The sequence below is a fragment of the Oenanthe melanoleuca genome, chromosome 3, assembly GCF_029582105.1.
Source record: "Oenanthe melanoleuca isolate GR-GAL-2019-014 chromosome 3, OMel1.0, whole genome shotgun sequence".
NCBI lineage: Eukaryota > Metazoa > Chordata > Aves > Passeriformes > Muscicapidae > Oenanthe > Oenanthe melanoleuca.
In genome coordinates, this window is record NC_079336.1 from 33,327,830 (window position 1) to 33,343,954 (window position 16,125).

General features: G+C 37.2%; 1 protein-coding gene across 4 annotated transcripts in view; it reads right to left on the reverse strand.

The window, feature by feature from the left end:
- Window positions 1-14,180: 14,180 nt before the first annotated feature.
- The window catches only part of SYNCRIP (synaptotagmin binding cytoplasmic RNA interacting protein), a 26,238-nt gene continuing 24,293 nt past the window's right edge, over window positions 14,181-16,125 (reverse strand). For all 4 annotated transcript variants that reach the window (XM_056486639.1, XM_056486641.1, XM_056486642.1 and 1 more), the window contains one exon: window positions 14,181-16,125. This exon is cut by the window's right edge. The gene's annotated coding sequence lies outside the window, so the exon portion shown is untranslated.

The window sequence follows — 16,125 nt, forward strand, 5'->3', positions numbered from 1 at the left end:
TTGGGCTCAAAGGGCAAAATGAAACAACTCCTGGGAGTTGGTACCCATAAAGGGGCTCCTGGCTGGCAAGTATGAAGGAGACCCGCTCAGGGAGAGACGCCCACTTTCAGCTGTTTGGAGAAGTTGCCGTTGCCTTGTATGTCCATTTGCACGAGCCCCACGCAGCACTCTGAATAAGCGAGGGCACGTGAAGTACTGAGAAAGATCTGTTCAGACGAGCTGTGTTTACAAATCTTCACTGAGATCCCCCACAACTACGCTGTTAAGAAAATTCAGGTATTTGGAGGGCGAGTCAGCATCTAGAAATCGAAATCACAGAAGAGCTTTCAGAATCTTTGCTCAGATGCTTCGTCAGTTTATGCAACACTTCCCTTGACGTCTTGAGTAGGTGAAATGCTGCAGTTCGACTTCAGTATGTTGACCTTTCTAAGAGCTCTTGGCAAGAGCCCAGGGTCAGCTTGAATTTCTTTAAGTGTCTCTGCACAGTATTATTTCGTGTCAGTCCGCGTTTTCTAGTAGAAAAAAAACAAGGTGCATTCACACAGCAAATCTCTGTACTGCCTATTCAGAGGAAATCAGTTTTCCTAAGATGCATTTTTTTTGTTATCAGCTTACTTTATCCTCAGCTTTACTGCTGGTGATTTTTAGTCATAACTTCTAAAAATCTGTAATTCTTACAATATTTCATGAAGATGCCACAACATTGCATATCTGTAACACAGGAAGTGACTTGCACAGCAAACCAGCAGAAGCTTAAGTCAAACTTCTGCTTCCATTTGCATTGTGTACTTCAGGTAAAGTTTCTTTAATTTATAACTTCATTGTTCAGAATTGTGTTTACTTACTGTAAAATTGCCACATTCACATCTGGCACTAATTGTACCTCATTATCTTAGGAACTCTGCAGCTTCCTTCAGTTCACAGACTGTACATCTGCTGAGCAGACACAACAAACTGCTTTACCCCATCCTGCTCTGCTGGAGACAGAAGTGTTGGCATTGCCCATCACCCCCCTCTGTCTCTACGGTCCCTAGATTGTTCTGGGACACTGAAAGACTCAGCAGATGTTTGTTTGTTTTTCAACAAAACAAAACTATAGAAGAACAAAAGGGAACTGCTGAAACATCAAACTTTTTCAAAGTTCTTTGAGAAATAAGAACTTTATCCATTCCCTGGAAATAGCAAGTTTTTCTCTCTTCACATAAATTCTTGGGAAGACTCTGTGGTCAGCTGGAGGGAGAAGTGCCAGGAAAAAGCATGCATCTGGAGATGGGTTCTGAAGTAATGTGGCCGGGACTGGGTTATTCTGGAAAGACAGATTTTATTTTGGTGCTTAAAATGTAAAAGGATCTTTCAGTGATCATACAAATCATCTTGTGGAGCCAGTTCTCCCTGGTTTGGGGTTTAGGCCTGTTTTCTTTGATGGCAGGAGAAGCTTGCCTATTCTAGCATCTAAGTATATTAGAGCAGATTTTCAACAACTTGAAATATAAAGCTACAATTCTTGGCTAAGTAACATCAATTATTAGGCTGAGATTTTATTTACCAAAGTGTTTTTTTTTTTTTTTCCTTAAAAAATGCCTTTTTAAAATAAGCCAGAGTGAATTGAATGAACAGATTCTCACCAGTTAATTGCATTTAATTTACTCTGCAAGTCTGCTTTTGCTCTTTTCAAGGCCTTACACAGTTCTCTCTTTCAAGGATAGAGTTGTCAAGGCTAATTTACAATATCTAAACTTTCATATTTATTCAACAAGGAATTAATTCTCCTTTGTAATTATTCCTCACAATTCCTGTTCATTTTGTGGGCCCTCTCCAAGAAGGTTAAATAGCAGGCTTCATATTAATCTTTAACTAAAGCCATTTAGCAGAAAACTCTAGTGACCTCTAGAGATTTTCAATATTCAGCAAATAGCTAAGCTTAAGTAAAGAAGTGAAACTGAAATTGGCCAGTCAGATTCCAAGAAAGGCAAATATTAGTAGGCTCTTTGCACTTGACTGTTTCAGATTCAAAACTTAAAGGGCATCCACCAACAGTTACTGGTTTCCACCTGAGATGATCCGGGTGTATGCAACAAATGTAAGGTGAAAACTGAGCTTTAGTAGTACTTTTTGGCCTTTAAAGGAACAATGAAACTACAGGGGAGTGATGGCTGACCATTTGCTGCACATTTCTGGTTTGGGTAGAATAATTATTAGCACTTTGATAAGCAAAATTACAGAATTTACTATTATAAATACATTTATATTCATTTGCCTGTCAATGAGTTAATAAACTGTTCATAGTCTGGATTTATGGCATTTAGGAGTCATATCCCTGTACCACCCAGACCAACCCATGCTTGCCAGCTGTATGGAAATGTGTGCTGCCTGTAGCTGTAGGGTCTTATATTTGCTTCCTGGATCACATGCTGATCTCAGTATGACCAGATTAAAGCAAACTGGATAAGAAAGTGATAACATGGGCGCAGAAGTACCTGCTCAACACAGCAACAAGGGCTTTGGGTTCCTGGATAAAATCCCTCACAAGTGTTCTTTGAAAGGAATGGGGGAATTCAGCTGCTGCAGTAAGGAGAAAAATGGCAGGTGAGATGAAGAAATGGTTTAAGAAAAGATGTGCAAAACACTTTGAAAATGATCACTGGTCTCCATACTTGCAGGGAATGACAAGAGACTTACTAGTTGTGTTGTTTGTTTAGAAGCAGATTTAGAAAGCAATTGAAATTAAGGGGAAAGGCTAAGAAGTTTCAATTCTGTGGTGTAATACACCACTCAGAATTCATCATTTTTTTAAAAAAGACTGTAAAATACAGTTCTGTTAGAAAACCTGAAAATACCTACTAGGCTGTGTCTAGGACTAAAAATACCAGGCAGAATAAGGACTTGCAGGGCAAAAAAAGAAAGACAAGGAGACTGATCCAATACAGAAATTCAAGTAAAAGGACCCACTTCAAGTGGAGTTTCCAGAGGGTCAGTTTAGTATTCCCAACAGGAATAATGCTCTGCAAACTGAAGGGGTGCTGTGGAGCACAGAGTGTGTTAGAATTTCACTGGGACAAGGTCTACTTGGGAATAAGGGAAAAAAACCGAAGCAAAACAAACAACATGCAATATACCAGAGTCAGTTTTGCCTCAAAAAACTTTTAATTCTCAAGGAGAAAGTAAAAAGATTCAGATATAGGCTGGTGTATAGAGCTTTTCTTCAACTTGTTAACAGGAAAAGGAATTTCCTGAAGAAGTCTTTCACAGACAAGTCACTGGAGAGAATTTAGATATTAGAGATGAAAATAATTTGTTCAGTCATAAACTACTATTTATGGGACATTAAAAAAAAGAAAATACAGCAGTAAGTTGCAAGATGTAGAAGTTGACTACAACACAGTAAGAAATAGAGGCCTGCAGGAATATGCACAAAAATGAGGAGAACTAAATGTATACAAGATACACTGGAAAAATGTTAAAATAAATTAATATTCTGATTTGTGGCAACATTTGGCAAAGGCGTACTACCATAGAAATTTTGTCTTGATTCACCTGAGCAAGAAACAACAAGGGTTTTGGATGTGCACCCAAAGTATTAAGTGAGGTGGTCAATTGGTTGTATGTGCAAAAGAAAGATCTGGAAAACCTAATTCCTTTCAAAAACATAGGTTGATCAGGAGGGAATGTCACGTTGGACATTAAGAATTTGTAAGAAAAAGCTTATGAAAGAACGAAGAAGCTGTACTCATGAAGCAGTTAAAACAATGCCAGAGCACATATGTAAGAACTCAGTGGAAATCAAAATTACTCTGACTTACTGTGGGGATAAAGAAAGCCTTGCCCTGGATACAAACTGAAAATAACTATGTCAGGTCCTGAAGGGAATTCCTGTTGACCAGGCTTGGTCAGTGGGGAAAATTTTGAAGTAGGGAGTTAAAGGATGAACTTGAGCCAGGATCCCCTGTTTTCAGCTAAATTAAAAAGTGTCAAGATAATCCTGTTAGATTACATGTTTCTGTTAAATCATTACAAACTGTTGCAGCAGCTATGCCTCAGAACTATGGTAAGACCTGAAGAATTTAAAGCTAGTTAAGTTTTTCATCATAGATGTACACTGGACTTATGGAACAACTGTGTTGGATCAGCAAAAGTTCAGCTGGGCGAGGATCCTGTTGATGACTGTCATCAGGGGATACATACCTAGAAAAAAGTTGTAAAAGCATGGCAAGAATAAGTCCCTGGAACATTCTTTTACTCTGATTCATAATCTTGGGGATATCCTGAGAAAGAATTTCTTTCCTAAGTTTCAAGTTGCTTTTGAAGAATGGGAAACTTTAACATCCATAAAAGTCATGCAAAGAGTTCCATCACTTGCACTTCTGTGAGTGAAAATACAGTTCTCCCAACATTCGTGTTTACTAGAGATGGTGAAAAATAATTCCCGAGCCTTACTTAGCACAATTGCTACTTATCATTTTACCAAATTCTTTGGTCACTTGAAAAAATTGTCTTTTCCAAAATGAAATTTCCTGCACCACTGACTTGTCCTTCACATAAGGGCACTTTTGTACCTTTTATTGCTTTGTTGTTCTCCCTTTCCTTTTCCAATTTTATTATCTGCTCTGTTGTGTAGCAGTGAGTAGGGACAGGCTGCAACATGGAAAACAAAACTGTTAACAAAATACCATTCAAAATTATTTTTATTAGACCTAGTGCCTTCTTAAATAATTTAATTTTTTTGCCCTGCCTCAAGAGTATTTTAACATTTTTGGCAATGAAGATTTATGATCCTTCTTCCTCATTTGGATACAACTAATTTCTGATGGATTCATTTTTTCCACCTTGAAAGAAAAACAGTGAAAAAACCCCAACCTAAAGCCTTCATGTACTCAGGCAATTCTAATCAACAGGCAGAAGTCGTTAAAAGGGAAAAAAGACTAAGGAAGCTTGTTTCCAAGAAAGCTTTCTGTGGATACTTGACATGGCCCTGTAAACCCAGACCTAGTGATGAGATATGCGAAATCAGGCTTCTTTTGGTGACTGGTGAGCTGGTATCCTGGAGCCCATTGCTTTGAGCTTCTGGGGACACAGCAGTAAATGCCTGGAGTGTTTCTGTCAGGTCAGAATTCCACAGAGATATTTTTAGTTCAAGCAACCAGTTTCTCCGACAACATGAAGTATGTAAAAGCAGCACAGGTTAAAAGTTAAACAACATTAATTGTCACCTTGCAGAAGTTATTTGTGCTTAAATTTTTCATCAGACACTTCTATGAAATGTTACGGAACCAGTTGTATAACCAGGATATTGTTTTGTTTACCATTTGTTGGCTGAGGATGTATGGAATCAATCAGACATTTTCTTCCTTTGAAATGATGTTTGGAAAAAATTGAAGTATTTACAGAATGGTAAAGGGAACATAACATAAATGTTATATTTCCCTAGCAAGAATACTGAATATATCCCAAAAGCAAAAGAAAAAAATAAACTGATTCTGTGCAAACAGGTAGAATGTTCAAGGTGATACTACGAGAGCACCTGGACAGAGGGTGTTCCTCCTCATATGTAAGGATGAGTATTAAGGCTTTTTGAAAACAGCTTTTTGGAGCACATGGGCAGCTCGTCCATGTCTTAGATATTTTGTGGTATATTTGGAGCATATAGCTCCATGGTAGAGCTCCACTACAAGAGGAATACGATTGTTTAAAAGAGAGTTTGAGAAGTGGATCTCAATACCATGCTCTCTGCAAGGCCAGGCTTCCTTACGTAACTGATCAATCCTTACAGCTCACAGCAGATCAATGCTATTTATTGAACAGGTGCCCAAGTTCCTGGAGGTATCCCAAACTTTTTTGGCTGTCCAAATTGCTGGCATATCTGATAGAAAAAAAGCAGTCCATTATTACACAGCACTTCCCCTCTAGCACTGGCAGTAATAGTGCTTCTGCAGAAGCAGATGGTCCCTCTGTGGGTTTACCAGCAGACAAGGAAAAGGCACAAACTGAAGTCAAGAAGCAAGGACTATTTGGAAAACTTTGGTGAGTACTACAAAACTCCACTGAAGTTTTGTTTTACTTTTTATTTTCTGTTTTATATATGTAACTAGCATTCTAGCTGGGAAAGGATTGAAGCTAGTAAGGTCTGATATCATGTAGGGCATTATTATTATCACTCAGTATTTTTCTGAAACTCAATAAATTTATTTGAAACTGAATTACTTGCTATTATATAAGCTACCTGGTTTATCTTTGTACAAAAAAAATCACAAAAGAAACTGCTTAAAACACCAGAAAGTAAGTTTTTCCTCTTTCACAGACACATACTTTAAAGTATATATTAATAGAGGGACATTTCAATATGAAAATCAGTTTACTATCCTTTCTATCAAACTTTAAGGAATAACACTTTCTTCCCCTTAAGACATTGTGAATCTTCAAGTCCAGTCTCAAGTTTGGATATTCTCTGTAGATCGAGTTTGTAGTACTTTCACCACCACCACCACCCCAGAAGTTGTAAGTGAAGACTGAGGTCTTTGGGATTTCAACAGATGCTTAAACATAGCTCCTAATGCAACACAAGAACTTGGATGCTGTAGATGGACCTCAGGCTGGGGTCACTGCAGTTCAGATGCCAAGAGGGAAGGGTTTTTTTCCTGAAGAAAGTAGATTTTGCTTCAGAAGATAATCAAAACAGAAAAGGGATTCTCTAATATCAGCCAGATTCCTAGCAGACCACATCTGGAGGATGAATTGAAAATTATCCATTTATTACCACTCAGCTCAGATGCGGTAAACTGTACATCAAACTGTAAACTGTGCATTAAGTACTAAGCTGTAACCACAGAGTGGTGTTTTGTCTACCTCCAGTGTTTTTCTGGGATAGATTATGCTCAAGAAACTTGCGAGTGTCAGCCAGTCTCAGATTCTGGAAGGCCCATGTATCTGATGTGCTCCCCTCTCCATTTTCCCCTTCAGCTATTAGGTCTGGAGAAGTCAACTACCTATGCAGTCATGACTCGCTCTCCTTCCCCAAAGCCCAAGGACAAAAAGAACAGAGAAAGCACCAACCAAAATGAAATCATGTATTATCTGGAGGGACAGCCTTGATAGTGAGAAGACATTAATTTAGTACATTTAATCCAAGGCGTCTTAGTTCAAAGCTGCTCACCTGAGTTTCACCAAGAACTCAGACCATGCACCTATGTCTGTAAGTTCCTTATTTCACGTTACTTCTACATTCAGGTACATTCCCTTTTCCCAGTCTTCAGAGATGCTGCTCACCATGGTCATGCCTGCAGAGAAAGTGACTTTTACGGACCAAAAGCTGTCTATGAAAACAAATCCAGTACTTTCTCAGCACTAATGAATAACATACAAAGATTCATCCTCTTAACTCAGGAAGTAGAAACAACTTCCAAGTATATTCTACCTTACCACATTCCTTCTTCAGCCTCCTCCTACCTTCTGATCTGATAGAGAGGCCTTAGCTTTAGAAAAAAATTCCTTTTGTTCATTAAGGAAGTGTAATTTCTTGAACTAAGACATGTAGCCTAGGAAACAGAACATCTTCAAACACGTTCAGCAACTTTCATTCTGGTTCTTAAGCCTTCATCTCTTGGGGTCCCAGAGGTATGCTTCCAAGCACATGATGTTAATTTTAAGCACTTTCATTTCTTAGCAGCAACCACCTTCAGTGCAGTATTTGGGTTCCTTGCACTACCAGGTTATTAATGAATTAAAAGTCCTGGCCTAGTCCCAAGAAACGATCAGCCACTTCTCCCTCACAGGATGCTGATATTGTATTACACTTTTGAAGAACAAATGTGACTCGTACAAGGCACTAGTGCACCTGGGAGCTCTCTGGGTCCATCCTGAGCTTGAACACTGCAGAGGCTGCTGAATTGGCATTGATTCACCCCAGCTTTACAAGTGTAACACCTGTTCTCACTCTGTGCCCTGCACTGAGACATTCAAATCAAGACTTTAATTGTAAACTTTGCTAGGAACTTGGTATTTCCGCAAGCATTACTAATTATGAGGCATCATTGGGCCTTATTAAAGAGCTTTTCACAGCTACCCACCCTCTAAGGGATTATTAGGACCAGTGAGTGGCAAATGTGTTATACCATTAAAAGGAGATGGCAGAACTTCTTACCTATGTAGGGAAAGAATGCCTTTGGAATATGTGTATCAGATATTCACGGCTGGCTCCTACTTCCCTCTAGACAAGACCATTAGTTCATCACTTCCGAACAGCAATTTTACAAATACCCACTCTAGACCATAACTTATATATTTGAAACAGCAGCATTAGGCATAGTAACAGGGGGTTTTTTCCCTACAAATTTTGAATTTTGCTGTGCTTAAAACCTCCTCCCTTACAGAGATACAATTTTCTTCTGAAATATGTACCAAGATAAACTGGCCCTGACGATTATTACAGCCAGGACAGGATATTCTTACCTTCTGACACATAATCCAAGGGCCCTGTCTGCTTTTGACCTGATGTTTCCATCTGGCCAAGATCCATCATCTGACATTCCCCTCTTATTATGCTGTGGCTGCTAGATGATGCCTGGCTAAAGAGTGCACCTACTTTTCACAGGAAAAGGACAGACAGGTTAGAGGCAAGGAAGATTCTAAAAAGCTGTAACATAGCTAAATGAAGATATTGTATATTATGTGTAGTGGTTTGCTAGGTTATTTCCCTATTTTTTCTTTAATCCTAGATTAGAAACGTGCCAGTAGTATAGTTCAGGCAGATTTGATGGCTGTCTTTTGCCCACAGGGAGATGATGTCTTCTTTTTCAAACTGTTTTTTTTCCCTTTTCTTAGGGAGCAAATAAAATGCTTAAGAGCTTTCCAAAATGGGACTATTTGTGATGAGATCAGTCCTAGGCCAACCTGTTAAATACAAAGCAAACCCCTTGGTATTCCTCAGAGGAGGAACTCCTTGGTTGTCAGCACTATTTCAGAAAGAACAGAGGTACTTACAAAAGATCCTGCAAGTTTTTCTTTTCACGGACACTTTTTGCCCTTCCAGATGTCCAAGTCAAGACATGTCCTTTCTTAATGTGAACATTAACCACAATTTCAGTTCATTTGTGAAACCTGAGAAATCTCAACATTATTTTTACCATGTGGTGGAAAGGCAGAAGTTCCAAGATTATCACATTAATCTCACTTGCCCCCATCTAGGAATTCCAACACCTATGACCTATTTAGATTGCGCTGCCCTTACAAAGTGGTGAATATTGTCCTCTTCCTAAACATCTTTCAAGGTCAGAGGATACAGGTATTGGGGGGGGGTGTTTGTGTTTTGGTTCCTGTGGGTTGGTTGTGTCTCCTCCCACCCACCCTAGAGCAGTATATGCATTTTTGCTAACTACAGGTATTCTAAGATTGGCCCTGCTGTTAAACAGGTTCAGTCTTTCTCAACAGTCAAAAAACTACCTTGATTCTAAAATACATGCCTTGATTACTGGGCTCTAACTACACCCAGCCATCTGAACTTAAAATCAGAATTGCTAGGTTATTCTATCTTTAACTGCATTAGGAATGTGAATCTACATGTTTTAATCTTCATGCATTAAAGAAGAAAAAGTTTGCTTCACAAGGATTTAGAAACTTGTAATACACAGTAAATGTGACTTAGCGTAGTGAGTCTCTTATTCTTCCCGAGACTACAAAAACTGGAGTTGATCGTGTAACTGCAGCTGTATCAGTTACTATCGTAGCTGTTCTTTACTAGCTCCACAGTAAAACTACAGAAGCATTTTAGAACATTTCAATACCACATTATCTGCTTTAGAATGCAGGCCATCACTGAAGACAGTTTGCGCACACCGTGTTGAGATGTGACCACTACTTGTTATATCTCAATGCCATCTGTACCTGCACAGTGGATACACCTTCATGCACCTCAAACTGCATTACACACTGGCAGGCTTCATTTGCCAAAAAGCTTAGTTAGCCATGGTTTTTCACTATTCATCTGTATACTCCACTCATTACTCAATGAAAGCAGTACTATTTAGAAATGTTACACTCGAGGCAATAAACAGTGAATGTTTATATACAGCCATTAAGAAAACAAAACTCTTTACTTGCTAGTAGAAACCTATACTGATTTTAACAGTTAACCTAAGAAAAGACCAACTAGCTCAAATTAAGTACTAGGGTCTAAGACTTACTGATTAGTTCAGAACATACAAATATTAAGATCATTTGCTTGGATAAAAACATGGCCACCTGAATGGCTTAAAAAAAAACCATCAAGTTAGTGCAACATGAAGCAAAATGTGAACTGCCATTTATTACACCATTCCCACTGTAAGGTCACTTCTATGCAAACCCAATCTGCAAACACCATACTAAAATCAATGGATTTAAGACCTTACAGATCCTTCTTAACTGGACGATCGATCATACTGGAGTTAATCCCATAATGAGTTCCTGAGAGTTAGTATTACAAGAAAATAGTGGAGCAAGGCACTGCTAATGCTTGAAGCCACCTATGCTTTATTATACCATCAGGTCTACCAATGAGAGAAGTTATGACCACCTGTTCCTTTATAGCCAGGCCCAGACTTCTGTAAGCATGAAACCCACATTCGTATTTCTTCATCTGCAAATTCTGACAGATTTTAATATCTATAAGAGTTTTCTTCAAAGTAGCTTTTAAGCATCTCACTAATTCAAAAGCAAGTGTAAATCATCACCCTTCTGTAACTGTAGATAACATAAATACAGGACAGCTTCACTAGACTAATTTAAGGCAGTTACACACTGGTCACTTCCAGTGAAAGAGACATCAGTGATTGTCAGTGAATGTCTGTCTTCTGCTAGAGGTATCAACTTAAGCACACATACAGAACTCAAATTCTGTTGAAAACTGTGGATTGGAAACAGGTCGCCTTGTCAAAACAACTATTTCTACTAGAAGAAAAAAATTTAATTGCAATATCCAAAGGAAGCCTTTGACCACAATCTGAAACAGGAACAGTCCTTTAATAGCCACTTTGGCTTTCTAGATACAGGAACTAAGTATTTTTATCTGTTATCTCAAATACTCAAATAACATCTCAAATGTTATAATCACCTTTGAATTAAAATGCAAATCTGCATAATAAAAAGATTACTTACAATTTATTTTATGCTAGCTCTCACAAGTGTTTTGTAAAGCAGCTTTGTTCTAAAGTATGCTGACACTGCTTCTTAAGAAAAGCCCTGATTTACTGATGGGACATCTATAAATTTATCTTTGTAAAATTCCCAAGGAGGCAGCTTTTTAATCCCAAATTCATTACGCTTAGTAATAGTAGTTAGTAGTTATTTTTAAATAACTGTTATGAGTGACAGAATTAGGTATATTCCTCATCCCACTAAAGAGAAAAAAAAATCTGAAAACTTTTACTTTAGATGGCAGAATACTGAAAGCATGACACTTGGAACCAGAAACTCAGGATCTGATACATTCCATTCCTGACTTTCAATAGTTGACCTCATGTAAAATCCCTTAAACTACTATGATTACTAACCATTAGTGTAAAAATAGATACTGAATTATCTATGAAGCATTTAAGACACTTTTAGATCTGAAGTATTTAACACTAACCTATCAGATTACACTCAACATTAACTTGGCATTGAAGAGGTAAAGATTTACTAAGAGGTAAAATGCACAATCTGGGTTAATCACTGCAGATAAGGAATCAAACAGTCTACTGAAGTTGGATTTTAGGTGCTGCAAGTCATTTAAGTACTAGAAAGTCTATTTTACTTACCATTATCTTCTGTGCAGTCAAATGACATAAGACTACTCTACTGGTTGTGCAGCTTAACTACAAGTGCATTTCATAACTTCCTTAGTGCAAAAACAAGGAGTAAGATTCCATGTCTTTTCTACAAGTTAGTGACCAATGCAAGTACACTATCACACTAATGGTGCATAGGGAACTATCACCCATAATCAGCCAAATGGATCATTCTCAGACTATGGGGAATTCAAATTTTTTTTTGACACTTCAAGTTCTACCTAAATGACTGAATCCAAGTGTTGGCTTTAGAGTGGAGACCAAATTTCATGAACAATTATCTGAACTGTATTTCGCAATTCAAATTTTAAATATTCAAGCTGCATTTAAGTACCTATTACCTATATGTTATGGTTGTGTTTTCTAGACTTCACAGATGCTTTTATTTTTCTACTCTTTTTTTTTTAAATAAAAAAGCTTCTATCAAGTACCTGGAAGTCTGACCATCTAAAGAAGCTTTTGTGAAGACAGCTTTAAAAAAATCACATAACCCAATGTATCCAGATGAGCTCAGCTGAGCAGCATCTGCTCAGGAGTAGGCCATTCAAAAATATGTATTTTGTGGAAAAACTAGAAACCAGTTATATATTGGCAAGAAAAAGGTACAATTACATAAGACAATCACCCCTCTCCAAACTGCCAGTCAACTAACAAGTTAGTCCTAGTAGCACTTTTCAACAAATCTCTCTCTTGTAACAATCAAGACAAAGGGGCATCAAAGCAGTCACTCTTTCATCCCATGGATTTTTTAACGTAAGTGAATATACACTTGCAAACTGTGACCAGGTAACTGAGAAAATCAGGCTCCTGGAAAGATTTTAACATCAGAGCTTCTAGGAAGCATTATTTATTTATAATAATGGCTGTAAAGTGACAGTAATTTATTCCTTCTTCCCCCACTACCTGTATTAAGGATCAAGGAATGTTCAGCTCAACTTCCTCTCCTGTTGCCACATCCCATTTTCATCTGACAGAGCAAATGGGAAAGTACAACCTGGTGTTTCCTATGCCCAAGTAATTCAACTAACTAGGCCCAGACAAGAGATGTCATGTGCTGGTGCTGGAGTTAATTCAGGAAGACACTCCATAAAGACAGACTTGTACGTCCATTAAGTCCATATAATCATAAAGTCAGGAATCACAAGCTTCAGGGCACGAACACGGACTCAAGCCTGCATTTTACCTATTTCAATTGTCCGAAAACTGTCTTATCAAGTTCACCACTTTGTTGCCTACTTCAAAACTTGCTACTCCATTTTAAACAATTAATATTTTCCACTAATACCTCACTAATGTGAGGAAATAACAGTCTTAATGTTGTGCAGTGTATCAATTTAAACACACTCTTTTGTGAAAATGTTCTGTATGTTTATGTCCATGTTGCCTTTTATATCTCAAAAGGAAAAAAAAAAAAAAAACCACATGCCTCCTCTCACTGGCATATGGAAGCACTAAAATAATTGCTAGGCTGAACAGGAAAGTTAAGCCTCTGAAGAATAATCAAAGGCACAAGGGAATAAAAAATTTGCAGCCATATATAACATTTCTATCCTGAAGTTGAAAATCCTGCCTTTAGAGGACACTACATTTATTTTAGACTATGTCATACCCCTCACCCCCAAAAAGAACAGCATTAGTATTCCTTATTTTTGATTTTAAAGACAGTATTTACATAAGAGTTGTACAACGCAGAAATTCAGAAACTGATCTTAGTATCTTATTGTAATAACAGCCTTCCTCCAACAGTAAAAACACAAACTTAAGTTCTGGGTCATAACAAATCTCCTCTTTAAAAACTGGAAAGAAAAAAAAAGTACAGTTGCATGTCCTATATGAAACCTTTCAAACAAAAATGAGTATTAAAACAAGAGTATAATTTAAAAAGCTGTGTATTGGAGTGTTTATAAACCAGAAGTGTTAAGCAGCAGCAGTTTCCGGTTTCTTAATAAATTCAACTAGACTCTGAATTTAGAAACACATTACAAACCAATGTGGAACTATACTACTTATGCACCTTTGCAGGTGTTTCAGTAAAGAAAGCCTCCTACGAGAATAAACAGAGGCAGCACATTATATTAAATCAAAACTTGCCTTCAACATGCCAAAAAGAACTGTGTCATGTTCATCTATCACCAAAGCACCCCCTAAGAGATGCATTATTGCTGTAGAACATTTCAAGTTTACCAACACCCAAGTGCAACCAAAATGATGTTATATATATGCGCTTGCCCATTCTCACCAGTATTTCCACTTAATGGTTTTTCTTTAAACAATCAAATTTAAAGCTTTGAAAAATAACATTTTTTTGTTTTTTTTTTTTTCACAATATCAATCACCACATGCAATTTAGTTTTCTGATAATTTTTCTAAAAAACTGCACCAATATCAGAACAGTGCAAATCATATTTAATTGTAAAAGTTATAATGGCTTGAATTCATAATTAGAGGGAACACTGTCAGGATCTTGGTAATTTGCTCACTCACCATTGCTTGCATTCCATTAAAAACTTTCCTGTCAATTTTTTTTTTCTTTAAATAGTCATCCCCCATGCTTTTATCAGAGCTGAAATTAGGGATTTAATCCACAATTTCAACACACATAGTGCCTTAGTCGCAATGTTTTTATGCACTTCCATCCACTGTCACAATTCCATAAATGTATTATCCCCCGCAACACATCTCCAGACTAAGAACTAGTCACTAGCACTTGTGATCCAACAAGTGTTTTAAGTTTTTCAGCAATGGAGAGATTTCAAGATTAAGAAATGTGAGGACTTTCCCTCTCCTACAGGCCCCCAGTGTTTCAATTCATAGCAAGTTCAAAATTGGTTTCCACATCTTGACAGTGTTCCTTATAAAACCGTATGACAGTAAAAGTGCCAGTAGGCATGGCAACCTCTTTGAAGGGAGCATTTAAACTCCTTGGCACTGGGAATGCCAGCACCAAGGATTACATTGAAATTCAAAATTATACTTAAGGCTACAATTAGAAAACCCACTTTCTATAAGCCTAATTTCTCTAAGTAGATTTGAAAATTCGGAAGCTAATGCAACTGTTAAGTTTTACGCTCAAATTTGAGGAAGAAATTTCTTTTCTTTAGCAAGGGCAGTATATGAAACTCTGGTAGCAAATATCTTTTAGGCATTGACTACTCATTTCACCATTGTTCACTTACTTTGTCTTAAAGTTCAAAACTGGCAAGGCACATTTACATATTCCAATGAATACTTGACAATTTTTAATTACACTTTATGTCCCAGCTATCCCAGTAATTGACATACAACATACTAAAATGGTTTATTAAGATAACAAAAAAAATCAATTAATGTGAAAACATACAGGCTATTGGCAACCACTATTCTAAAAATTATGTAAATACAAGTAAACATACTGAAATGTGTGCGATTCTAAGTTTTTAACCAGAAGATCTCTGTACTAACACACATTTATATTAATGACACATAAAAAAAATAAAAACTTTATTACAAAAATAAGTTACACTCGCCTCCAGCTTACAGTATAAAACAATTTTATTTGCAGGAATGCAAAATGATTGTTTGCCATGAGCATTTTCAACATATGACATGTCTAATTTTGTTAAAATTTGCATTTACTGGGGGAACTGGTGTGTATAAAACCTTAATTAGGTATAAGCTTCAATTTTCATTGTGGTGCCTATGGGTATGTAGTATAACTGCAGTATCCCTTTGTGAAGGGGGTTAAGGGAACTCCTTATGCCAAGTCCAAAGTAAGTCATAATTTTATCTTTTACCTATATGAAATTGGACTTGGCAATGTTCTGTTTTTATTCTTTTTTTAAGGGTGGTTCAATAGAGGATGCTTCACCACTGAACACTCACTGTCATCAAGGTGCTTTAGAAAATTAAAAACATAGCACAAATGATTGTAGTCTACTCTACTCTACAGGTTATCATGATCTGCGTAAGAGAAATGGAAAGCTGATCCACATGTTTTTACAGTGATCAGCAATAAGAAATGTACTAATGAAAACATACCTTTTACCTAAAAAGCTAAACTACAGCCATATACTATTCTATGATTTATGAAAAACTTCAAAATATCCAAATGTCAGGCTTCACTGTACAGTTGTCAGTTTTAGTCTGACCTTTTATAAAGGGACACTGCAGTATTTAGTACAAGTTGCTGATGCACTTTTTTTGAACATCTGATGTCTTACAAAAGTAACATCTTGCTAAACTATTATACATCCAAATAACTACAATATCTGAAGAAGCAAGGCTGCTTTTTCAGCCACAAAATACGACAAAAGCAAGGCCTGTTATGATGGTCATGAGGAAGTCTTACAAA